The sequence below is a fragment of the Mirounga angustirostris genome, unplaced genomic scaffold (genome assembly GCF_029215605.1).
Source record: "Mirounga angustirostris isolate CCGP_5_RB_7025 unplaced genomic scaffold, mMirAng1.0.hap1 SCAF_7, whole genome shotgun sequence".
NCBI classification, from domain to species: domain Eukaryota; kingdom Metazoa; phylum Chordata; class Mammalia; order Carnivora; family Phocidae; genus Mirounga; species Mirounga angustirostris.
In genome coordinates, this window is record NW_026991715.1 from 51,896,136 (window position 1) to 51,921,241 (window position 25,106).

The 25,106-nt window shown below is 42.7% G+C and overlaps 1 long non-coding RNA gene across 2 annotated transcripts in view; it reads left to right on the top strand.

The window, feature by feature from the left end:
* Positions 1-2,907: 2,907 nt before the first annotated feature.
* The window catches only part of LOC135365391 (uncharacterized), a 384,630-nt gene continuing 362,431 nt past the window's right edge, over positions 2,908-25,106 (top strand). For both annotated transcript variants that reach the window (XR_010413087.1, XR_010413086.1), the window contains exons 1-2: positions 2,908-3,029; positions 3,911-3,991. This is a non-coding gene — a long non-coding RNA (uncharacterized LOC135365391). The remainder of the gene's footprint in view (positions 3,030-3,910; positions 3,992-25,106) is intronic.

Genomic DNA, 25,106 nt, shown 5'->3' on the forward strand with positions numbered 1-25,106 from the left:
TACTCTGATCTGCAATATGAGAGTGCCTGATTCTCCATGCTCTTCTAACAGTTTGTTCCCACTAGCTATTTATTTGATAATTAAGTTAATTTAATATTTGACTTTACATGTAAGAGTAAGCTGACTCATTATCTTAGAATAAAGAAATACATTTAAACATTAATTAACACTTGTAGAATTAAAGTGCATGATTTATACTTTTGTTTATTCCCACACATTCATTTCATTGAATTTATAAAGGGGAACAAATGAACTTAACTGAATCTGGTCAGTTTATCATAGGTTGAGAGAGAGAGTGTGTGTGTGTGTGTGTGTGTGTGCACGCGCACGCACGTTTGTTTTTCTGTCTGTCTCCTTGGCCTCCGTCCCTCATACTTGGTTTCATGTAATTGATTGACTAAGCTTTCCATTTCCCATGCAATCTATTGATCCATCAATGAGTAGAATAAGCCCAAATGGCATGTTTAACTTCGCTACTGTACTAGGGTACCAAAGGAACATGTGATACGGTAGAGGGCAGAAAGGATGGTGGTTTGAGTGGACACCCTTGTGATTGCTACCACCTCTGGCAGATGCACATGTCTGTATTGTCTGGTAGTTAACTCATGAGAATGAACATGGTTGGGTTAGGAAGTCAAGGAGCTGTATAGTAGAGGCCCTGTGTAAACAATCCTCTCCAGCAGTCATGTGGCCATGGAGGAATGCAGGCCCAGTGTTACCATTAGTTTTTCAAGATAAACTGAAATAGTAGTTTTAGAAAAATATTTAGTTGTGGCTTCATTTCTGGGTTTTCTGTTCTGTTCTTTGGATCTCTTGTGTCTGTTTTTGTGCCAGTACCATACTGTCTTGATCACCACAGCCAGTCTAGAAAACGGGGTGGAGGTTCCTCAAAAAGTTAGAAATAGAACTACCCTATGATCCAGCAATTGTACTACTGTGTATTTACACCAAAGGATAAAAAAATACTAATTCAAAGGGTTATGTGCACCCTGATGTTCATATAGCAGCATTATCAACAAAACCAAATTATGGAAAGAGCCCAAATGTCCATCGATTGATAAATGAGTAAAGAAGAAGTGGTGTGTGTGCACACGCGTGTGCATGCGCGTGCACACACACACACACACTGGAATATTACTCAGCCATAAAAAGAGCGAAATCTTGTTATTTGCAATGATGTGGATGGAGCTGTGGAGTATAATGCTAAGTAAAATAGTCAGAGAAGGACAAATCCATATGATTTCAGTCGTATGTGGAATTTAAGAAACAAAACAAATGATCATGGGGGAGAAAAAGAGTCTTAACTACAGAGAACAAACTGATGGTTACCAGAAAGGAGGTGGGGGGGATGGGTGAAATAGGTGATGGGGATTAAGGAGGGCATTTGTGATGAGCACCGGGTGTTGTATGTAAGGATTGAATTACTTACACTGTACACCTGAAACACTGTGTGTTAACTAGCTGGAATTTATTTATTTATTTATAAAGATTTTATTTATTTTTTGACAGACACAGCAGGAGAGGGAACACAAGCAGGGGGAGTGGGAGAGGGAGAAGCAGGCTTCCCGCCGAGCAGAGAGCCCGATGCGGGGCTCGATCCCAGGACGCTGGGATCATGACCTGAGCCGAAGGCAGACGCTGAACGACTGAGCCACCCAGGCGCCCCTGGAATATAATAAAAACTGAAAAAGAATTTAATCATGGCTCCTTAAAAACACACACACAGTTTGTAGCAAAAACATGTTTTTAGGCCAGTTTTGCCCGACAGGCTGCCAGTTTGGGGTTATGGGAATATAGAGAAGGGGCAAAAGAATCAGGATTTACTCAGCTCCTATAGGCGATTGTTTTTCACCTCATCCTGGAATAAATGCATTATCAATATAATTTTCCTGATGAAGAAACTGAAACTCGGGGAGGTTAAGTAACTAGCCAAAGGTTGAAGAAGAAAATTGTGGGAAATTCATGTTCAAGTCTTCAGATGCTTGAATCTTGATTCTTTCCACCCCACCAAGCCGAAGTCCCTGCTCTCCATGGTGTGAATGAGCGTTCGGTTTTCCTCAGAGAAAGTTTCTGAGCTGAAATTCAAGTGTGATTGAAGTGACTCCTTGTTCCTCTCAACTTTGTTACCTAGTAGCAGAACAGACACATTGATGTTTGCAGTTGTTGGGGGAGCATCCTTGATGTGGCGCTGGGAGGAGTGCTCCTCTCTCATCCTTCCTGTGTGTGTAGTGGCTCCCTTTCAACTGGAAGTGTACCCCACAAAAACTTTTCACTTTTATCCACCCCCCCCACGCTGGTTTGAACCCCCCTGTTATGAAACATTGCAGGGGTGAAGGAAACTCAAATGAGGGCAACATTAGATGAGGAGCCCAGTGTAGACGAACTGTTCTGCCTTATGTCCTATGCCTGGCAGGGCCTGTGATCTTTTTTTTTTTTAAAGATTTTATTTATTTATTTGACAGAGAGAGATAGCGAGAGCAGGAACACAAGCAGGGGGAGGGGGAGAAGGAGAAGCAGGCTCCCTGCAGAGCAGGGAGCCCGATGTGGGACTCGATCCCAGGACCCTGGGATCATGACCTGAGCCGAAGGCAGATGCTTAACGACTGAGCCACCCAGGCACCTTGTGATCTTGTTTATTATGCCCCCGTTTATAGTCCTTGCATTCCACAGTTGGCTCCCCCAGGACAGAGTGTGAAATGGTGTGAATGGGGCTGTTATAAACAGAAATGAGGCCACAAGGGTTTAGACCTGTGGGCAACCAGTCACACCAGCTGCTGGTCCTCTTCTATTTTATAACCTGCAAAGCGTTTATTACTATTATTATTCATATATTTTATCATTTATTCTAGCTATTCTTCTTATAGATCTGCTTTTAAACATATTTTAAATTTATTTGAGAGACAGAGTGACAGAGGTGACACGAGTTGGAGGAAGGAGCAGAGGCAGAGGGAGAAGCAGACGCCCCACTGAGCAGGGAGCCTGACACAGAGCTCGATTCCAGGACCCTGAGATCATGATCTGAGCCAAAGGTAGACGCTTAACCGACTTAACCAGGCGCCCCTATAAACCTGCTTTTAACCACTTCAGTCAGCAATTCTCCCTATTCTTTCCTCTCATCTGGGGCTTTATCTTTTTTTTTTTTTATTAAAGTTTTAGAATGTGCATCTCTTATACCTGTTTTGTACATTTAATGATGTTTGCATCTCTTTATTAAGGTTTTAGAACTTGCATCTCTTATACCTGTTTTGTACATTTAATCATGTTTTCGATTATCAGAAGAGAATTGTCTGAATTCTTTAGGGTCCAAATAAATCTGCCTCTGCAAAATGCAAAATTACGTAGTTAAGGGTTTTGATGCTCTTTGAATTCATTGGGTATTAATATAAGAGGATGGGGGAATTAGTAATTTGGTGGCTAAGATAACTTAGTCCTGATTTGGAATAAGTAACAGGGCTGGATACTCTTTTATTACAGTTCTGGGCACACAGAGTGGTGTGACTTATAACTTGTAAATTTCTATCCATTTTCAGTTTAACTGAAAAAAGAGCAAACATTAGTGGATTAAAATAATAGAAATCATCTATGAGATCTGCAAATTGTTTTCAGAAAGCTAAACTGGGGGAAAAATCAAGCTATCAACAATTTCTTGTTTTTAACTTTCTAGTTTTCAGTATCATTTTATAAAGTTAATTAGATCATTGAGTCATTTAGGAATTGCTTTTGACTGCTACTAATAGAGACTCAAAATAACAATAGCTTAAACAATATAAGACCCTTTTTGTCCCTTTTATGTAAAACAGAAAAGCAGTCCAGGACTAGTACAGTGGCTCCATCATCATTAGAAACCCAGGCTTCTTCTGTCTTTTTTTTTTTTTTCCCTCCATCCTTATTGCGTGCCTTCTATATTCAGGGTCACCTCTCTGTCAGGAGATGGCTGTTGGAGCTCCATCCATCACTTCTGCATTGCAGACATGAGGAAGAAGGAAAGGAGGTAGGTAAAGGCACCTGTAATCAACTTCATTTCAGGGTCTTTCCCTGAAACATTCCCCCAATAACTTCTCCTGAAATCTCACGGCCTGCCTGTATCTGTAAGGGAGGTTTGTAAATGTGATTTTTCAGCTGGGCACATCGCAGTGTCTAACAGCATAGATGTCTTTTACTAAGGAGGAAGGGAGAATGGCTCTTGGGTGGGCAAGTGGCAGGCTGTGATGCAGTTGATGTGGTTCTGCTTCCCTCTCTGGGCGGGCTTACCACTGAGTGTGATGGTGAGAGTTCAGAGAGAGCTCACTTATTCAGCTGTCACAGGGAGATGGTCAAGTGAGAAGGGGTCTCACCCTAGGTCTGTCTGCTTCAAAGAGTCTTAAGTTGGAACTCGGATGTTACATTGCTATAGACCAGGTTGGCAAAGAAGGGGCAAAAATGGGGAGATGTAGAGAAAAGAGGTGATGGAATTTCTTATAGGTTAGGTGGGCACAATGTCATAAAAATAGGAGCCTTTTGTATCTTGCTTCTTTCACATAAAGTAATGTTTATGAGATTCATCCCTGTTTTATGTGTTGTAGTTTGTTTCTTTTTTACGACCAAGTAGTGTTCCAGTGTATACATGTACCACAATTGATCTACCTTCCAGTTGATATTCACTTGGGTTGTTCCAGATTTTGACAATTATTAATAGAAAATTACTGAACCCAAGGAAGAAATTGTGGGAACTCTACTTTATGGCTGGTCAGTTATATGTATAGGTGACAATGTGGGACTTGTGATTGGCATCTGAAGTGGGAGGCAGAGGGAGGGGTCGTCTTGTGGGACTGAGCTCTTAACCTGTGGGATCTGGTGCTATCTCCAAGTAGATGGTGTAGGAATTGAATCAAATTGTAGGATACCCAGCTAGTGTTGCCAAGAATTGCTTGGTATGGAGAAAGCCCACATACCTCATGTCAGAAGTGTGAGTGTGGTAACCATGTGAGAGTAAAGGAGACACAAGGGAGGACTAGTTAGATTTGCTAAAACAGCCGCCTTTTTTCTTATTTTTTCAAAAGTGTTTTGGCTTTTTCAGGTCTTTTGCTTTTTCATATAACTTTTAGAATCACCTTGTCAATTCCTTCAAAAAAGGGTCTTCTGGGATTTTCAATGGGTTTGCCATGAAGTTATATCTTAGTTTGGAGAGAATTGGCATCTTAGCAATACTGAGTCTTCAATTTTCTGAACATGTTTTAGCTCTCCATTTACTTAGGTCTTCTTACAAATCCACTTTAAAAATTTCTCAATTTATAATTGAAATCAATTTATAATTCATTTTTTGTGTATGGAAATTATAATTTTTAGAAAATATTAGCCTTGTCTCCTGAGACGTGGCTAAATAAATTCACTCATTAGTTCTAGTAGCCTGTTTTTGTGTGTGTGAGTTCTGTAAGATTTAGCTGTGTAGAGAATCATATTTTCTGGATATATAGGCAGTTTTCTTTCTTCCACTCCAATATGGATACCTTTTATTTCTTTTGTTTTATTGTTCTTTTTTTATTGTGCTGGATAGGACCTATAGTAAAATGTTGAATAGGGATGGTAAGAGTGAACCTTCTTGCTTTGTTCCCAACCCGAGTCAAAAAACATTCATTCTTTCAACATTAAGTATGCTGTTAGCTGTAGGTTTCCCATAGGTATCTTTTGTGAATATGAGGAAGTTCCTTCCAATTCTTAGTTTGCTGAGAGTTTTTAATCATGAATGGATGGAAGATTTTATCAGTTCTATTTCTGCATCTCTTGAGATGATGATACGGTTTTTCTTATTTAGTTTGCTGACAGTGAACTACACTGATTGATTTTCAAATGTTGAACCAACTTTTCCTTCCTGGGATTAATCCCACGTGGTGATGATATATTACTCTATTATATATTGCTAGTGCAATTTGTTCATGTTTTGTTAAGGGTTTTTGCATCTCTCTTCATGAAGGCCATAGATCTATAGTTTTCTTACAATATCTGTTTTTGGTTCTCATAGTAGTTAATGTGGTTTCACCCCCACCCGGATATACATTATTAACTCTACTTATTTCTGAAGTGTTCTCAAGCTTCATGTATTATATTTTATGTATTCTGTGTATTACACTTTATTCCCTATCCCCTTTAATCTTCAAATATGTCACTAAGTTGACCTCTGTGTGTATAAGCCTTCTTTTCTAATATGAATATCAAACAAAACCACAAACATGGTGGAAATATGAACTAGCATCTAGCCTGTCAATCCTCCCTAATTTCCCTAAAAAAGTCAATAACAAATGGAGAGAATGGTATAGTGGGAAGAGGGGTGTTTGTGTAAGAGTTTTGGATTTCAGTCCTTGTCTTGCATCTACCTTCCTATGTGCCACCATTAATTGGATAAATTCTGTGTTCTAGAAACTGTATTTAAGTATACTTTATACATTTTGTCGCATAGTCTTTCTTACACCCTATATATAAGGAGTTCGTATTTTTTCATTAAAAGGTAAGGAAGTCAAGGTTTAGATAAATTAACTAGCTTGTCCAAGATAATACTCTCAGCAGGGATTTGAAGCAAGTTTTCCTCATGTATTATATTGAGCTGCCTCCATGCCAGCTTCAGCATTCTAAGATGTAGGAGACAGTTTCACCTGACCTCGCTGGCTTCTGACCACACGATTCTCTTGATGTGGCAAGTCTGGGGAGGCCTGGTCTAATTTTGCCTTGTTTATTATCAAACAAATATCTTTTTGCTGGCACTCAGTGCCATGGAAAAAGGTCCTGGTATGGGCACAGTAGTAAAGTAGATGGCCGAATCCTTTCTATTTTGTACCTGTCTTGTCTTGTAGACCTGGAAGGTGAAGCTCCCTTCCATTGATGGGGAAGTATCTATGGGCTGGAAGAGCTTATAGCTAAGAATCTATGAAGTACTTAGTAGAGGACCCCCACCCCCACCCCCATACGTAGTTTAGGTCACACGAGGAACAGAGACCCAGGGGTGGCAAGTGGCAGAGAGGGAAGAATGAAGTACCTAAAAGATATGCAGAAGGGCATAGAAGTGGGTAGAGAAGGGAGTAGTGAGGGGATGTGTCTGAGAGACAGAGCTTTGAGTATGTCTCCTTCTCTCAGGTCCCTCGGATGCAGAATGTGTAGGCTGGAGGCCTAGAAGCCTGCTTGTCAGGATTTAGTAAACAGTGGCTGTGAAGCAGAGCATCTGTGGGGTTTGGAAAAGCTGAGGAGGGTGGAACTGCTCAAGGAGGGTCCCCCCAGCCCATTTCTCTACTACCCAGTTCCTATACTTTCTTTCTGAGAAGCTGACTTGATAATGTCTATAGGGTATGTTGTCTTAGACTCAGGAAAGCCTGGAGATAATACCGCTTCCCCTTCCTGGCTCACCCCATCATGGCCTCCAGTTGCATTTCCATAGCCCCTTATACTCTGCTAGCCGGGAGGCAAACAGAGCACTGAGTCCCTGCTTCTGCTCTCCCTGCCCTGGCAATGCCCATAGTGCAGTCCCTCCTTACTACCCACTGCTCTGGAGCTGTTGAGGCCCCATTGTCCCCTGTACGGCCTCTCAGCCTGATGTCATCATAGAACATCCTTATTGCCACGATTTCACTTGCTGAAAATTGTTGGTACTCAAGATCCTAGAGTGGTTAGGCACCTTCCTTATTTCAGTGGGGAAAAAAGGGACTATTTTCTGATCATAGGAAAATCTGAAAATAAAGAAAAGTATAAAGGGAAATAAAGGTCACCCATAGCATGCCGACCAAAGATCACTACTGCTTACATTTTGTTGTATTGCCTTGTTTCTTATTTTTAAAAATGCATTCTTCAGTCAAGGTTCATATCCTGTTTTGTCACTTAATATTTTATCAAGAGCTTTTCTCTGTCTTTAAGAATCATGTGAAGATAAATTATTAATGACCACAGAGTATTCTGTTGTATGGATGCAAAATAATTTAGTCCACCGTTGTTGGACATGGGATTACATTTAGGGAAGCCTCCTAGATTTGGGGTTTTGGGGAAAATTGGAATGTTTTAAAGACTTGTGTAGATCCGCCTGTGTGACTCAGTTGGTCAAGTGTCTGTCTTTGGCTCAGGTCATGATTGTGGAGTCCCAGGATCGAGCCCCGCATTGGGTTCCCTGCCCAGCAGGGAGTCTGCTTCTCCCTCTGCCCCTTACCCCGCTCGTGTTCTCTCTCTCTCACTCTCTCTGTTTCTCTCTCAAATAAATTAAAAAAAAAAAAAAGAGAGAGACTTGTTGTGTATACTGCCAAATTCTTTCACAGAGACCTTGTCCCAATGTGTGCTCAGAGCCGAAGTACCTGGGATTGCACATCCAGCCATGTCAGCAAAGTGTTTCAGTTTTTATCTTTGCCAATAACATAGCTAACAGAGAGCAATTCCTCGACTCAATCAATTTGTTAATCAGTGAGTGTTGGAGTTTTAGCTCTGCCACTTGCTGTTTATGTGACCTTTCACGTCCAGTCTCTATTCCTGTGACAACAAAATGGGGAATGTAATAGTACTTCCAAAAGAACGGGTATAGTCATAACAGCTTCTTTGCATTCATTTCAAAGTACTTTTTTTAAAAAAAGATTTATTTATTTACTTTTTTTTTTTTTAAAGATTTTATTTATTTACTTGAGATAGGGAGAGAGAGAGAGAGCGAGAGCGCACAGGCAGTGGGAAGGGGCAGAGGGAGAAGGAGAAGCAGACTCCCTGATGAGCAGGGAGCCTGACACAGGGCTCTATCCCAGGACCCTGGGATCATGACCTGAACTGATGCTTAACCAACTGAGCCACCCAGGTGCCCCTTTTTAAAATTATTTTAAAGAGAGAGAGAGAGAGAGCGAGCAAGCACGATTGGGGGGGGGCAGAAAGAGAGGGAGAGAGAGAATGTCAAGCAGATTCTGTGCTGAGCGGGGAGCTCGACATGGGGCTCGATCTCACGACCCTGAGATCATGACCTGAGCCAAAATCAAGAGTCAGATTGAGCCACCGACTGAGCCACCCAGATGCCCCCTCAAGGTACTTTTGATGATTAAATGAAATAAGAAGTGTAAACATGTTTTGTAAACCATAAAGTACCTGCCATGCATATTGAGCCCCGCTGCATGGCTAGTAATATTTTAGGCTCTTGAGGGAGGCGTGATGTAAGGACTAAGTGGAGCACAATTTTTTTTTTTAAAGATTTATTTATTTATTTGAGAGAGCGAGAATGAGAGAGAGTACATGAGAGGGGGGAGGGTCAGAGGGAGAAGCAGGCTCCTCGCCGAGCAAGGAGCCCGATGCGGGACTCGATCCCGGGACTCCAGGATCATGACCTGAGCCGAAGGCAGTTGCTTAACCAACTGAGCCACCCAGGCGCCCAGTGGAGCACAATTTTTACAAGTGAAGAAGAACTTTAAAAATTGGTGCTGTTTTACATGTGGCATCATTACAGCAAGAGGACCACGTGTCCAGGATTTCCTACAACTGTCATTCTTTTCCCTGCAAATTCCATGAGTCAGACACTGTGTCTCAATTTTTGGTTCACAAATGTATTAATCAGACATAATGCCTGTTTTATGGGAATGTTCATAAACTTGACTGAGGTTAATAGGCTTAGGAATTATTTCTGTAATCATGTTAATTTTTTTTTAGTTTTGAAAGATGTGAAAGGCTAGTTGTCTGAACATAGTACTTTTGTCACTTTTGGTGAGCCTGACACACATAGGGGTGTGTGTGTGTGTGTGTGTGTGTGTGTGTGTGAATATCTGTTTACAAATATATTTTTAATTAATAATGCTCTCTTTCATTTCAGGAGTTGTATTAACATGATCAGTTTCATTTCTCCCTCCTTTGATATAAAGTTGATTTTGAATCAGCTAAACACAAAGGAGTGCCTTGTCTCAGATGTTTTCTTTCTTTGTTTTTTAAAAAGCTTTCCAGAAACTTGATCCTGCCAAGCAAAAATCTTCAATCTTAGCCAAAAGTTTGTTCTCAATTATAAATTGATATTATCCTATAGTCTTGTCCCAAAAGAAACAGTTTTTGCTAAAGATAAAGGTTCTATAAAAGAAAGCATTTTCATAAAGAAAATATAAAAATATTGTTTCTGCAGTATTACTGACTGGGGCAGCAAGTTTAGCCCGCTGGTGTCCGTACAAGCAGGGCTCCGGAAAGAGGAACAAATGTTATTTTCAGTGATTACTCTGTCACTTGCAATCCTGTGCTTTGTCTGATGCAGAACAACAGGGTTAATGGATTTTGATAGGAACTGTGTGCCCTGGGTCTTACCCCACATAAGATTTTAAATGAGTACATCATTAAAAACGCGGTACTTGTGTGTCAAATTATTCTTGGTCTTTTCTGACATAAACAATAAGCAGAAAAGTCCTAAATTGTGTTTCCAAGGGCCTGCTGCTCTGACTGTACCTGACATGAACATAACACCAAACCTGAGAGTATCCAGCTTCAGAGGCCCACACCTGGATTCTGAGGCCCCCCTGGATGGGCCTCCTGAAAATTGGATGGGGAAGCTGAACGGAATGGGGCTCTTCTCCATCCCTGGCTGTCCCTCTCCCTTCTTTTATCCCACTCCTCTTCTACCACTGAGAGGCCCTCTGCATCCTTCCCTAGGGAACCTGAGGCTCCCAGGATGGGCTGGTGTTGAGGGCCAGACGCTCCCCTAGCTTACCATGCAAACCTTTACCCTCCTCTGTTTCTGCCCCAAGGCCAAGTGGGAGTGGTGGGATGCAGGTTTTCTAAATCTACAGAAAAAACTTTTCAACAGATAATTTCCTGAGTAGATAACTCAAGGAATTACCAATAAACAGATAATGCCCTGGTGAGGCCTAATCATTCCTCTTTACATGCTGGAAGTGGGAAAAGAGAAAAGCTTGTGCTGAATCAAGATTTGTTGTTCTTTGATGACTCAGTCATTGGCAGGTTCTGGCATTCTCCTACCTGGATACACCTTTGAGTGAACATAGTATCAAGGAAAGAAATGAGAGCCAAGTGCCTGTGCTTGCCCCACAGAGGCACTTTGTTGCAGAGATTCTCAGCTGAGGTGTGAAAGGAAGATAGAACCTCTGAGAATATCTGGAGTTTCTGCTGCAGTTCCCTACCAACTGCCTTACTGAGAAGAGTAGCCTGAGTGAGCCGTGATTTTGACAGAAATGTGTTATATCCCTTAGATCGGGTGGAGGTGGAAGAAAGCTAGGAACAACTTCGCTGGTGATATTTATAATGCCATGGGCCAGTGATCTTGTGTTGATCTGCATGGCCAGACTAGCTTGCCCTGTTGTATGAGTCAGGTCCGACTGGAAAGGCAGAACCGGTAGGAGAGAGATATTACCAGAAGGGATGGGTTTAAATGATTGTGCAAGCTGAAATCCCTGGGCAGGCAGTCTGGGGGGGGGGGGGAAGATGGAGAGCAGGTTGGAATCCCCCAGGCTCAGTTGGAAGCTGTTGCAGGTAGGCAAGCGCCTGTGTAGGCACAGATGCAACTTGGAAGATGGCTCAGGGAGTACCTGAGACTTCCTCATAGGGCTTCCACTGATTAAACCAGGTTTACCAAGATAATCTGAAAGTCAGTGAGTTAGGGATTTTAATTCAGTCTGCAAATCCCTTCATAGTAGTGCCTAGATTAGTGTTCGATGGACTAACTAGGAGAGGGTGTGTATGTGCTACAAAATGGCTGCCACCCCCCTCTCCTGTGCTTATATTTAGCCTAGCCAGTTTGGCATTCCAAGAAAACATCATTCACTCATTTCCTCCCTCCCACTGTCCCTCCGTCCCTCCCTTCCTTCCTTCCCAAAGAGATTCAGAACTTTTTAATTGAGACTTAGAATTCAAGCATTTTCAAAGTGCAGATTGGATTTTTTGGAATGCTTTTTCTTGGAAAAATTCATGCTATAAGCTAGAACTGTGTTGGCCTGTGTCCTCCATGTCCAAGTGCTCCTTTGGCCTTTTCCCTTCATTTCAAGATGACTGTTCATCCTCACACTCCAGGCACTGGCCACTCTCTGAGCTACCCCATCCCCAAATCACTCCAAGCTGGGCTGTCAAGTCCAGCAGCATGGTAGGCAAAGATTTATGTAACTGGAGACTCAACCACCGAACACTCAGAAGAATGACTGTTATATGGAAATCTCTCCCCTCCCCAAATCTGTGCACACAGAGCAGCCGCAACCAACAGGGCTGTCCACAATGGTAATTGTGCTGACTTCCCAGCACACACACAGAGGCAGCAGCTTTTCAGACTCATTTTAACAAAGGGATGAATCAAACTTGTTGTTGGCCAACAATCCCCCATTGTCTTCTCACTGTCCCCTCAAATGGGGCAACAGTCTCTGAGCTCCGAGAAGCACTGACTGCTTGGGTGTGCAGCTCTTTGGGATGGTCAGTAGATAAATGCCAACTCTCCCGATATCCAGAACTTGCTGGACACTTGATCTGAACGTTATACAAAGAGGGCTGCGTTAAATTCAGTCCAAATAATTCGCATCTTGGGAAGGTTCTTTAATCAATAAGGCAAGTCCAGAGGTCTGATCTGGGGGATGTGTGGAATGTCTGACAGATTACTCAGCCCAGTGCCTCAGACTGGGGGACCATTTGCCTCTTTCTTCCCCCTCAGTGTTTAGCTGATGTAATGACATGTTTGTGTGATTACAGTCTGTTATTTACCATGAGATAAGAGGGGAGGCCTGAGTGCAGGAGCTGAAAATGTGCAGATCATTTACGGTAATGACTGCACAACCTTGGAAATGAACAGTGGGCACAGAATCCCATGACCGAGACATTTGTCTTAGACCTTAGTATCTAAGAGCGACACGGTGTCCAGATTCTTGCCTTGGTGAGGGAATCTTTAATAGGGAAAACAAGTCTCTTTCCTCATGGTCCTGGGAAGAGGTACCCAGAATGTTCCCCGTTCTTCACTCTTTCCCTCCTGTGATCTTAGAGAGAGATGGGGAACTTTTTTTGTATACAGCCAGATAGTGAATATCTTAGGCTTTGTGGGCCATGAGATATCTGTTACAGCTACTCAGCTGTGCCATTGTAACTAAAACTCAGCCACAAGCAACATGAAAATGAACAAGTGGGACCATGTTCCAACAAAACTTTATTTATCAACACTGAAACATTTTAATTTAATGTTATTTTTACTTTTGATAAAATACTCTTTTGATATTAAAAACCATTCTTACGTTGTAGGCCATGTTAAAACAGGCAGTAGGCTGGATTTGGCCCACAGGCTGTAGATGTTAAACATTGTCTTAGAGCATTTCTGGATGCCACTTATAATTTGGAAGGGGAGGTACCTGAGGGTTCCTTCCAGATCTAAGGGCCTGACATTTGGTCAGAAGCCCTAGACCTGGTCTTACTCTCCTCATGTGCTCTCTGAGGCCACCCTTCTTTCCCTCGCACCCCGATGTAAAATGATGTAGAATGGTTGCAAAGTCTGCAGAGAACCATGTATTCAAGTTCAAACATCTTTTTTTTTTTTTTAAGTTTATTTTGACTTCCATTTTTCTCACGTTCATTGTGGTTTTTAAAACATTTTGTTCCTTCTTAGCCACTGTACTGAGAGTTTTGTTGGTTTTGAGGCTTGTGGTAGTTTGAATGAGGTAAGCTTGTCATAGATTTTGAAGTGTGAAAAGTCACTGAATGTCAACATGCTGATGGGGCCATTTGAGGTTTTGCTGGTGCTACTTCAGCTAGGCTGGGCGCCCAGTGGAGCCCACTTAAAAGCGTTTTCTTGTCCATTTCTCTGCTCATGTCTCTGCCTAGAAGAAAACCTTTCTCTGATGTCTTTTCATTTCTGCTGTGATATATTGCTTTTGTGAAGCTTTAAATGAAAGAAATACTTTTGAACATCTATGTGTCAGACGTGATTCTGTACTTGAAAATATAATAAGGTCTTTGGATAACATTCCTTGTGAGAATTTAACCACAACTTGTAATTTTTGTTTTCCTTATAAGGGTCTGAGCCACCTTTAACATGCTTTTAATTTTGCTACCTCTGCTCAGAGGATTTCAAGGCCCCATGACCTCAAATAAAAGACCAATATAGAGGGATAAGAAAATGTGAGAGTGGGTCACAAAGGGCCCCCTCTTGCCTTTGTCTGCATTGATTCTGTCCTTACAAAAGAGCTGGGAGATAAGCTTACAACACTTTGTCATCCCTTTGGCAGAGAATAGGACTGCACCAACAGTGGCCTCTCCCCGATATTCTTGGGCAAAGGAAAATAGAAGGGAACACTTTTGTCCATTTTAATGCCCTGAGATTTGGAACAGATCTTGAAGTACAGTTTATGGTAAATTAGATTGAAAATCATAGTATCATTCTTCAGTCAGATGGCACATGGCCTCGGAAAATGCTCAAAATCTTTATCATCCATGTGCCAAACTTCAGCAAGTGAGCAAGGCCTGAGCCTCCTCTCAGCAGAGCTCTGGGCCCAGTTGGGCCTTCAGTAGGCCAGGGAGCAGTCAGTGGCCCCAAAAGAGTCCAGCCCTGTGCTGTTCTTGCTGTTAATGGTTGTTGCCTGTTCAGGGTCATTTTCAACACCAGGGAAGCAGCTTTTGTGTGTTCCACTTACTCACAGGTGGGTGGAGATGGCCTTGAGTGTGGCTCAGGTTTTCCTAGTCTAGAGGGCAAGGTGATTGATGGGGTTCAGGATTTCATAACAGTGACAAAGAATTTGCTCTGCTTCACTTTCACTGTCACCTGCAAATGTGGCATGATGGCTTATGTCACACTCTGCTTGCCGCAGAGGGACGTGGTGGCATAGGAACCGCAGTTCTGGGGACACACCCCTGTTCTTTCTCACTACCTGCCCTACCCACCTGCTCAAGTTAGTCATTGCGCTTTTGCCTCTGCCCTGTCTCTCTCCAACACATACACGCTCGTGTACACACACACACACACACACACGTGTGCATGCACACATAATTTCATAATTTCCCCACATAGGATCAGAGGCCAGGCATGATGCTCATCCATAAACTATACAGAGCATGATCGCACCTAGACATTCGGGTGACAGGAAAGGCAACTGTCATACTAAGATCAAGTGCACCCTCAGAACCTTTAGCCCCAGGCCTTTGTTCCTCTCGTTTGCTGGTCAAGTGAATACTAATAAAAATAGGTTGCATTTCTGTTCCCTCTCTTACCTTGCATTAAGAAGCAGAATGATTGGCTCCATGTAAAATATGACAAGCATTCATTTATTTTATGAAATAGTGATTGAGTGACTAACATTCAGGCACTGAGAAAGAGATAAGGGATAGAGTGATAAGAAAAATGATAGGCCTCTAACTGTGTGTCAATAATTAAGCTGTGTGACCTTGGGCAAGTTACTGAACTTCTCTGGAACTGGGCCTAATCTCTGGTATTGGCTCTTTCTCCGATAGTGTAAGAATTCAATAGACATGGGGGTGGGAGAAGGAAGGATAGCCTTGGTGTCAGTGGCAGAAATGACTCCTGAAAGGATGTTCTGTTAAGCGGCAGGACTATCCAGAGGGAAGAGTAAGAAAACCGTAAATAAGACAGTGTCCACGTGGACACAAGGAGAAAGCAGCCCATTGTCAGGGGAACTAATTAGAAGTGGAAGTTCTCTTCGAAAAGCGTTCATTTGTTTCTTTCATAATAAGATGCTCTTCTGTCATACAGGTCATTTACAGGGGAAGGAGGAAGAGGGAGGTGTTCTCTTTTTGGCTGGTTGTTGCCTTGGTCTTGTGTCCCTTCACTGAATAGGCCAAGGGATCTAAGTACCTTTCAGCAAATGGATGCTGTTTGAGTTTTGAGGATTTAGAATACCAAGTGGAGTGGGGGAAGCAAAGCAAGTCTTGAAGCCCCTATAAGCAGCCTTGCATCACACTCTTTGAATGTCTTGGTGTGTCTCTGTTTCCTTGTTTCAGCAAAGGGGGCTGATCGGATTTTGCATGGGAAGGTGCTTAGACTCTTCACAGTGGCCTCACATGCATGCTGATTTCACTCCTCCAGGGAGGCAGGTAGAAAGAAGCAGATGCTGATTTGTGCCTTTGGTAATGGGCTGTCCTGTGAACAGCCTATCTGTGAGAAGCTTTTGGACTATGGCCCTGGTCCATCTAGGGTGACTTCTAATTCATCTTTTAGGAGACTTTCAGCCTTGAGGTCCTTCAAACTCACAGCAGGTATAAAGGTTGTCATTATAAATATCACTGGTCATACTCAGTGCCACATTCTGCGTGTGCGAGCTGGACATCTCTCTAAGGAATGTGTCACTCTGATGAGTGGCCCGACAAGCTCTTACAAGCATGAAACGTTACTGAAGCAGGCATGGGGGGTTCTAGATGGGCAGAGTTAGTGCTTCTCAGGTGGTTGACTTTGTAGATAAAGTACTTAGTATATATGAGTGGTTGATTCTTCCATGTAGTTATCTCTAACCTTTCAGGATGAACTTAAGAATGAAACAGCAGTTTCTTTATTCTTCGTGCCAATAGAATGTTGAAGGAGTCTTGCTGTATTGTGCACTGAAAGCCCTCATTAGCAATGCAAGCACTTCAGAAGGCAGTGAGTGACTCATATAAGGTCCAGAAATAGTACTGAGGAAAATTGCTTTTACGTAATTTTTTCTCGGAATATCACGCTGTGAATACTTACCATTTCAGCAGGAACACGTAGGAAAGATGACATCTTCCAGGGCCTGCGGTGATGCTCTGTCTCCCAGAGCCATGTCACTGCTTCCAAGGCCTCCAGGAGCCACCAGCACCTTGAGGGCAGCTGGTGAGGCACAACAGGGGAGTGAACAGTGAAGAAAAGCCCAAGAAGTGGCTTCTGTCTGCCGTTGTGGTAGTATTGCATTCAGTACACCTGCCCCAAAAGGTGACATGTTTATTTTTTATTAGTTTTGTTTTGCTTCCACAAATAGACTCTGGAAAAACTTTTTTAATTGGGGTAAAATACATAGAAAATGTACCATTTTAACCATTTGGCACTATATGGTTCAATGACATTAAATACATTCACAATATTCTGCAGCCATTACCACCATCCATCTCCAGAGCTTTGTACTCTTTCTAAACTGATGCTCTGTACTCATTAAATAATAACTCCCCACTCCCCCCGCCCCCCCCCCCCCCCGCCAGCTCCTGGCATCTACTGTCCTACTTTCTGTCTCCATAAATTGGAGTACTTTAAGTAACTCACCTGAGTGGAATCATGCAGTACTTGTACCTGTGTGTCTGGCTTATTTCACTTACCATAATGTCCTCAAGGTTCATCCATGTTGTAGCATATGTCAGAAGGCCCTTCTTTTTCAAGGTGGAATAATATTCCATTGTATGTATATATCACATTTTACTTATCCCTTCATCCATCGACGGATGCTTGGGTTGCTTCTTCCTTTGGGCTATCGTGAATAATACTGCTTTGAACATGGGTATATAAATATCTGTTTGAGTCCCTGCTTCTAATTCTTTTGGGCTTATAGGTAGAAGTGGACTTGCCAAAAATGGACTCTTAGGAATGAAAAGGGAAGGTCCTGAAGGGAGTGGGTCATACAGTTTATACTATATCAACACACAGAGAGAGCGCCTACAGAGGTAGATGGTCCAGGATTCGGAACCTAGTGGGACCGATAGAGATGGTCACCCAGACAGAGTGGGGAAGGTGACAGGGGGTGGGCTTGATGTTCATGGAGGTCAAACCCTCTGTGAACTGAGGATTAGATCTTTAAATACTCTTTTGTGAGGTTGTGGCCAGCTTAGTGGGAGCTCCAGAAAGATGAGCCAGGGCCAGCACCTCCAGGAGCCATTCGAATGCACACCACCAAGTGACCGTGCAGAGGAACCAAACCAGCTCTTCTCGCCCATACTGCTGGTGAAGGCCTGCCACAGACACCTCTGCCCCTTGCCAGAGATGGGCCGGCACCAGCATGTCTGCTGGTTCTTCCAGGTCAGAAGTGAGGATGATGTCAGAGTGTTTCAGTCTTCAAGCTGTTCTGGGGTGGTAAGGATGGGCCCATCTCTTGCAGCTTCCTGAATTCACCTGGCACTTTGGAGCCAAATCAGACTCTGGAGTTTAACACATGTCTCCTAAAAGGTCCGCAAAAGGGGGCTCTGCTGTGTGCAGCCTCCTGGCTGTGAAAAGCCTCTGGGTGAGAGGACACATGAATTGGGTGAAAGCTTGCAAGTTATGGCGAAGGCTTAGGATAGTCACCCTTGGTGGCCTGGAATGATCTGACCTGGCACCAGGACATTCCCTCCTTGGGACAGGCCCAGCCAGTGCCTCAAGGACCCGTATTCTTATTCTTTGCTGACTCTCCCATTAGGCAATGAGTACAGCACCCCAGATAATGAACAGTCTTGGAAAGATTAGCCTTCTGCATACTTGCTTAAAAAATTTTTTTATGCAACTGGTGTTCTACTTTTTCCTAGAATCTTTGCCTCTCTAAGGACTAGTCCTTCCTCTTACAAAGTGAAGAAAGAAAGGGATCCAAAAAAATATTGGTCTACAATAACTTTCAATTAGCACCCCCAGCCAAGTGATAAAGATATATTACATGCTTCGAAGTTCTGTGAGAGCCTTCCCAAATCCTTCATTTCCTAAAGGGACCCTTTGTGTTAAAATAGCTTACACTTCAGGCCTGGATTTCCAGAGGATTCATTAGTTAGTGGTAAGTGGGGGGTTTGGCCCCATGACAACTTGGAAGGTTTGCCATTGATTTGGAAAGAAGGGCATCCCATGTTCTGAATAAAGAGAGGGAAAGGGGACAGAGTTCTCAGCTGAACACTAATGAGAATAAGATGAAACTGCTTCCAAAAGATGTCCATCCAGCAGTTGACGAGATGAGTACACTTGTGTGTGTGGTGGATGGTTCGAGCAAGGTCTGACATGGATAAATGGGATGCTCTCTTTAAGAGTATCCAGGGAACTCTCATCAGAATGTTTTATACCCTAGAATTAAAAACAAACAAAAAACGCAGAAACAATCTGTTTATAAAGGCAAGGATGCTGTTGTTGAATTGTCTAGATCTTTTTACATTTTGCTCTGTGGCCTCTTTAGACTTGAGTAGTAGTAAAAGATACCAATTTTTATGTAAGTTATCTTGGGGTGAGAGAATTAAAAAAAAAGGATAGAAATTTTTTTTAATGATTCACAAAGCAGTAGGAAGAATTCTGCTATAGGAATTGAGGGAAATAGGACTAGCTTTGGCCCTATGACAATTTTGGCTACTCAGAATTAGAGGTATTATTTTCCCCAGTGGGCTCTCTGCTTTCTCATTTTATAATAGGGTGGCAGTGGGTGGGAGGCAGCCAGCTCAGATGTCTTTTGCTCATGATGCAGAGGGCTTCGGAGATCCTCTGAACCATCCAAAGTAGTTGGCAGTGTTTTATGTCTTTGTGCATATAGGCATTTTTCTGAAGAAGGTTCAATGCCTTTGTCATATTCCCTCAAGTGGTCTATGGCTCCGCAAATGTTAAGAGCTCCTGAACTGGGTCTCTAAGTATCTTAACGGTTTATGAACATGCTGTGGCACATCTGTGATTTTAAGGTTATTCTGGTTTATTCTGAGAGGGGTCTGTGATGGTGTTTTCCCTAAATCTGTTGTTTTCATTGTAACTTGAGAACGGTTGTAGGTCCATGCTGTGGTCCACTCTTGTTTCCCCAGTCTCTGCTGGGCTCTCTTGGGGAAACAATTACGAAGTAGGAAATAGGGATCTTCAGCCCCTGTAATCGTCCTGACTGTGCCTGTTCATCCCAGCCGGCAGGGGCTCAGACAGCTCCACTGTGAAGCCCTGCGGTTTTTGCTCTGTATCCTTTGCTGCTGGGTCCCTTTCACTCTCTCTCCTGCCCTCCACCCGTATCTGCCCATTTGATGTCCCCTTCTTTAAATAATTGACTGTAATTGAAAAGGTAAAAAGGCGTAATCTTTGGGTAGGCGAACATTTTAATACCTCCAGGATACTCTGCCTCAAGGAACATGTGCTGAATTATTAGCATCCGTACACTCAGAAAAAGGTAGTGATGGGGTGTGTGTGTGTGTGTGTGTGTTCTTTTTGAAGAGGAGAGTTCCTGGGGTGGATTTTCATACGGGGTGAACTTGTTGGGAACACCCACGCAAAGTGGCACATCAGCCCATTCTGCCCACAAGCATTTGAAGAAACAGAATGCAATCAAATGATCCTCTGTTCGACATACACAAAATTCAACTGTTTCAAAACACTTTGAACATGACTTTTGTTCCTTTAGATTTGTTCCAAGGATTTTGCCCCGCCCAGCAGCGGATTACTGAAGATTCTGAGAACTGTGTCTTCTGCCCTGAGTCTGAACTTCTCAGTGCCATACCATGATCCAGGGATGTTCATGGACAGAGCATGGGCTTCTTTTTTTTTTTTTTTTTAAGACTTTATTTATTCATTTGAGACACAGAGATACAGAGAGAGAGAGAGAGAGAAAGCATGAGCAGGGAGAGAGGCAGAGGGAGAGGGAGAAGCAGGCTCCTCGCTTAGCCAGGAGCCTGATGTGGGGCTCGATCCCAGGACCCTGGGATCATGACCTGAGCTTAAGGCAGCCGCTTAACCATCTGAGCCACCCAGGCACCCCGAGCGTGGGCTTCTTAATAGGAATAGGAGTGGGGTGGGGTGCGATTTAGGGGGGGGGAGATGATTTGCCTATATTATCACATGGTGTTTATTAGGCGACATTAACTTTGCTTTCCTTCAATTGTGGGAAAACCGTTTCCCTGAAATGGCACCTGGGATGGTCCAGTTCTGAGGCACAGGGTGGAATGAGCTCACAAAGGAGCTGCTAGGTCACCGCTGTTCCAGGTTAGCTCCTCTCTGCTCTGCACACATTGCTGAAGCACGAGAGAGGTTGTGATAGTGAGACCTTCCTGTGTCCCTAGAAGCCACTGACATTTTGTTTTTAGAGGATAAAAAGTTGAACTAAAGCCATTTGGAATTCTGAAAACCATGGAATTTCTTTTCTCTTCTTTCTTCCTTCTGTCCTTCCCTCCTTGAAGCTCTTCTCCATCTGAGACAAGTCCAATGCACAGTTTTGTTTAAAGGAATTATTTTGTGGCTACAAATTCATGGACTCCCATTTAACACTTCTAATCCTGTTTCAGGTGCGTGTCAACATGAATGCGTGTGACCCCACAGTTCAGTTCGCTATTTATGAAGGCTGCATTTCAGTGATTTGTCAAAGCTGGGACTGTTCAGTATTTCCCTTCCACTTCATGATTCTCTTTTACCAGCGTTACCGTTTTCTGTAGAGTATTTCAAGAAAGAAAACATATAGAAACATTTCTGTTCACATCACATGTTATCAAAGCGCTCTTGTGGGATGAGGTTTAACTCTTGAAAGGGGCTCTTTGATAGCTAAAAATTTGGTGTTCAGCGATTACTGCTTTTTGAGAACTTCAAGTACACCCAGCATTGCAGTTTTTGAAACAATCATCTCTTTTCTCTGGTTTCTCATCTCACTTGGCTCCCATAGAGAGCTGAGACAGGCCCTCTGTTTCTGTTTAAGTAGAACAACTGACACTTATGGCCTAGCCGGAAGTACAGAGGTGCGTTGACTGATTCAGGCTTCCTTTTTTTTTTTTTTTCCCCTCCAGCTGAAAATGTGATATGGGTTTGTTATATGTTTGTTTAATCTTAATTCAGGCTCATCTATAAAAATCCTGCTGGGAGAAAGAAAGCAAAGCTTCAACATATGTGTTGAACTTGGAATAAGAAACTTTAATTGCTGGAAAAACAGTACTGTGTAAATTTCAGATTGTAACTAATCACAATATATTCAGACAGTGGCAGGAACATTTTAGTTTCCATTTTAATATTCAGTTCACACAATCATGCATTAAAGTAATCTTTTGAATGCATATTTTTCTTAAAATTTTTTAGGCTTATGTTTATTTTATTTGACTGAAACCCTAGTGGCTTCTGTAAACTAAAGCAGATGTTTTCCGTTTACAGAAGGTACACCTGACAGCCCGCACAGGTTTGCTGCTGGTAGGCTGTTTGCTCGCAGCATCGGTGTAGATTTGGACTGCAGAGAACAAGTCAAAGGCTCCATTTATTGTGCTCTTAAGCGCTGGGCCCTGATTCACTGATCTATTAGTTACATGATAGTAGGAGGCAGATCTCTTATTAGACCATTACTTTATCAGAGAGAAAACTGAGGATCAGAGAAGATAACTTTTCCAAGGGCACAGAGATCGAAGTTAGAAAGCAAAACTGGGGTTTCTGACTACACATTACTACTGTGTTCCATCGTCTTACCGTTAATGTCAGCTGGGCCACTCCTGCCACTTCAGATATGAATACACAAGATTGCCTTGAAACTCACCCTGACCCAAAAATGTGAGCAAAAGTCCAGCAGCATTTTCTCAGTTCCTGGGGGCATATCTTGTTTTCAGGAGAGGTAGCTCAGATTGATGATTCAGAGCATGGACTGTAGAGCAGGCACTGAACCTGTCTGTGCCTCCTCTTCTTCACCTATAACGTGGAGGGAAGAGTGGTTCCTCCTTCAGAGGGTTGTTATGAGGATTCACGTGTTTCATCCACGCCAGCTTAGGGCAACCTTGCAGGTCAGCCATTGGGATTACTGTGAATGTTACTTCTCGACCCAGCATCCTGCTTCTGCTCAGTAACTTCAGCTTATGGAGGGGTCTCACCCTTGAGGACCTGGGTGCCACCCCCATGCTAACTCCAACTTAGAGCCCAGTCTTTTTGAATTCCATAAAACTGCCACTATTTCTCCAGGCCTCTGTGTGTGTGTGTTTAGTAGGATTTACCAAGGGTTTGGGGGATTCAGGGGAATTTACATCTTTACTTCTCAGAAAAGTACATAATCTCATTTGGAAATTGGATGTACTTTTTCTTAAAAGTCCATGTTGTTCATGTCATAGCTGTTTTTGCCTTGTCTCCTGCTAACCCTTGTCCTCACAGCCTTATAATCCACCTTGTTAAGTTGTTTTCATAAACAAACAGTTTCCTAAAGAGAATCCTGGAGCTGGCTGTTAAGGTAATTTCATTTCTTTTTTTCTTTTTAACTCTGATACTGATTTCAAGCAAGAGGATGCTTTGTTGTGTTGATCCCCCCCCTTCCCTTTCTCCCTACCTTCTTTCCTTCCATATTCCAAAACATGAGAAAGTGCTGAATCAATTGGTTCGATGTTTTCTAATATCAAGATTGACAGGTATCTTGAAATGTTATATTGTCCCATTTCACTGCTGCTGAATGTTCTGAGAATCCTTCCTTTTTCTCCCACTTACCTCTTGGAATAGTTCCCTGATGGCGTTCACCTGCTAGCTTTCACCCAGACTGAGCGTGGAGCCTCTGGGGAGCTGTCATCTGACAGCAAGCTGCTCCCCTTGCAGATGCTTATAGTGCCCCCCACGCAGGGTTCCAGCTCCTTTCCTGGCTCTGTGGTCCTTGGGGCATACAGTAGGTGGAGTCAGGATGCATTTCTAGACTGCTTCCCTCCATTCAAGGTAAGAGCTCATCCCCTCAGGGAAGAGAAGCAGGGAATGAGCAAAAAGGTGGCAAGTGGCTAGAGAAGAAGAGAAGCCAGGCAACTGGCTGATTAGAACTGATTAGGAACTGATTAGAGCTGGACTGACCTGGCAGACAGAGTTTGGTTAATATAAACTGTGTGCACACGTGCGTGCTTGCCTGTGTGTGTGTGTATGTGCACATGAACACACAAAATTGCTTAATTACTTTTATAAGTGTATAATTAATGCATTTAAAATAACTTTGGGAAATTTGGAAAATATGGACAAATCCAAAGGAGATAAATAAAATATTGATAATTTTACCATACAGAGAAATCTTTGCTAAAATATCACTATGTTTCTTTCCACTTGTCTTTGCATGACTACACACATATCTATGTAACATGCTTTAGACCCGAAATGACCATATGCCTGCCCATTATTGATACCTCTGTCTACGCTCAAGTAAAATACATGTATTTTTTTTTTCCTGGACAGAGGGAGCTCACTTGCTGCCCTTTTCTGATCTTTACACTGTTCTCAGAACCTATGCTCCTCAGTGATGTCACCATTTAACTGAGCTCAGTCATGTACATGTTGGCATTTGCATTCCTGCTCACCCTCTTTTAGGATGCTTTCTTGACCTGTTAGTTAAGTCGAAATAGCCTCAATCCTCTGTCCCTTAGCTGGCCCCATCAGCTTCACAGACAGGGGTGCCCATTTGTAAAAGTTTTTATACGTGGTTGAGCAGTGGGAAACACCTCCTGTTCCTTCACAGGTGCCTGTGAAATGGGTCATTTCAACATTGAATAACAAAGCAGAGTAGTAGTAGGCTGGCAGATATAAGCCTAGATTTTGGTCCATTTCTTTAGCCACAGTTTTGTCATCCACTAAATGGGATATTAAAAGCAAGCACCTGATTCAGGATTATTGGAAGGATTCAGTGAGATAACTCGGGAAATGTGCTCAGCATAGTGCACATGGTATGGGGAGTACTCAGTTTACGAATGTTCAACTGTAAGACTATAGAACAAAGTAATAGACAGTATTCAAATGATGTTCTCCCAAAGTGAACTATAAAGATGGAGTTTCCTGCAAAGAATAACTGACCTGGGGGTGAATTGAAATGGAATTCATAGACCACTACAATAGTAGCAGTTTCTGAGTACTTCCTATGCTCTGAGCACCTCACAGGGTTCCATTTAGTTTTCCCTGCAATCCTATGAAGTGGATCCCACCACTTTGTCAGTTTGAGTATTTGAAATCCCAAAAGCAAGCCGGCTTAAATGATAAGAAAACTCATTCTCTCTCATGACAGGAAGTTCAGAATTAGAGCAGTCTCCAAGTTGGTTGATACAGTGATCCAAAATGTCAAGTGCCACCCTGACTCTTTGTCGCTCAGCTGCCATCCCCTATGTTGGCTTCAGTCTCAAGCTAGAAACAAGATGGTGGCAGTAGTCCCAGACATCATGGCCAAACACAGCAAAGTTGAGTGAGATCATTTCTTTGTGTGACTCTGTCTTTGAAGTGAGAATAATTTCCTCAAATGTCTGCAGTGGATTTTTCTTTACATTTCGTTGTTCAGAATTTTGCCCCTTTCTGAACCAGTCAATGACAAAGCAAATGTAATTACTCTTAGATCAATCAGTTTCAC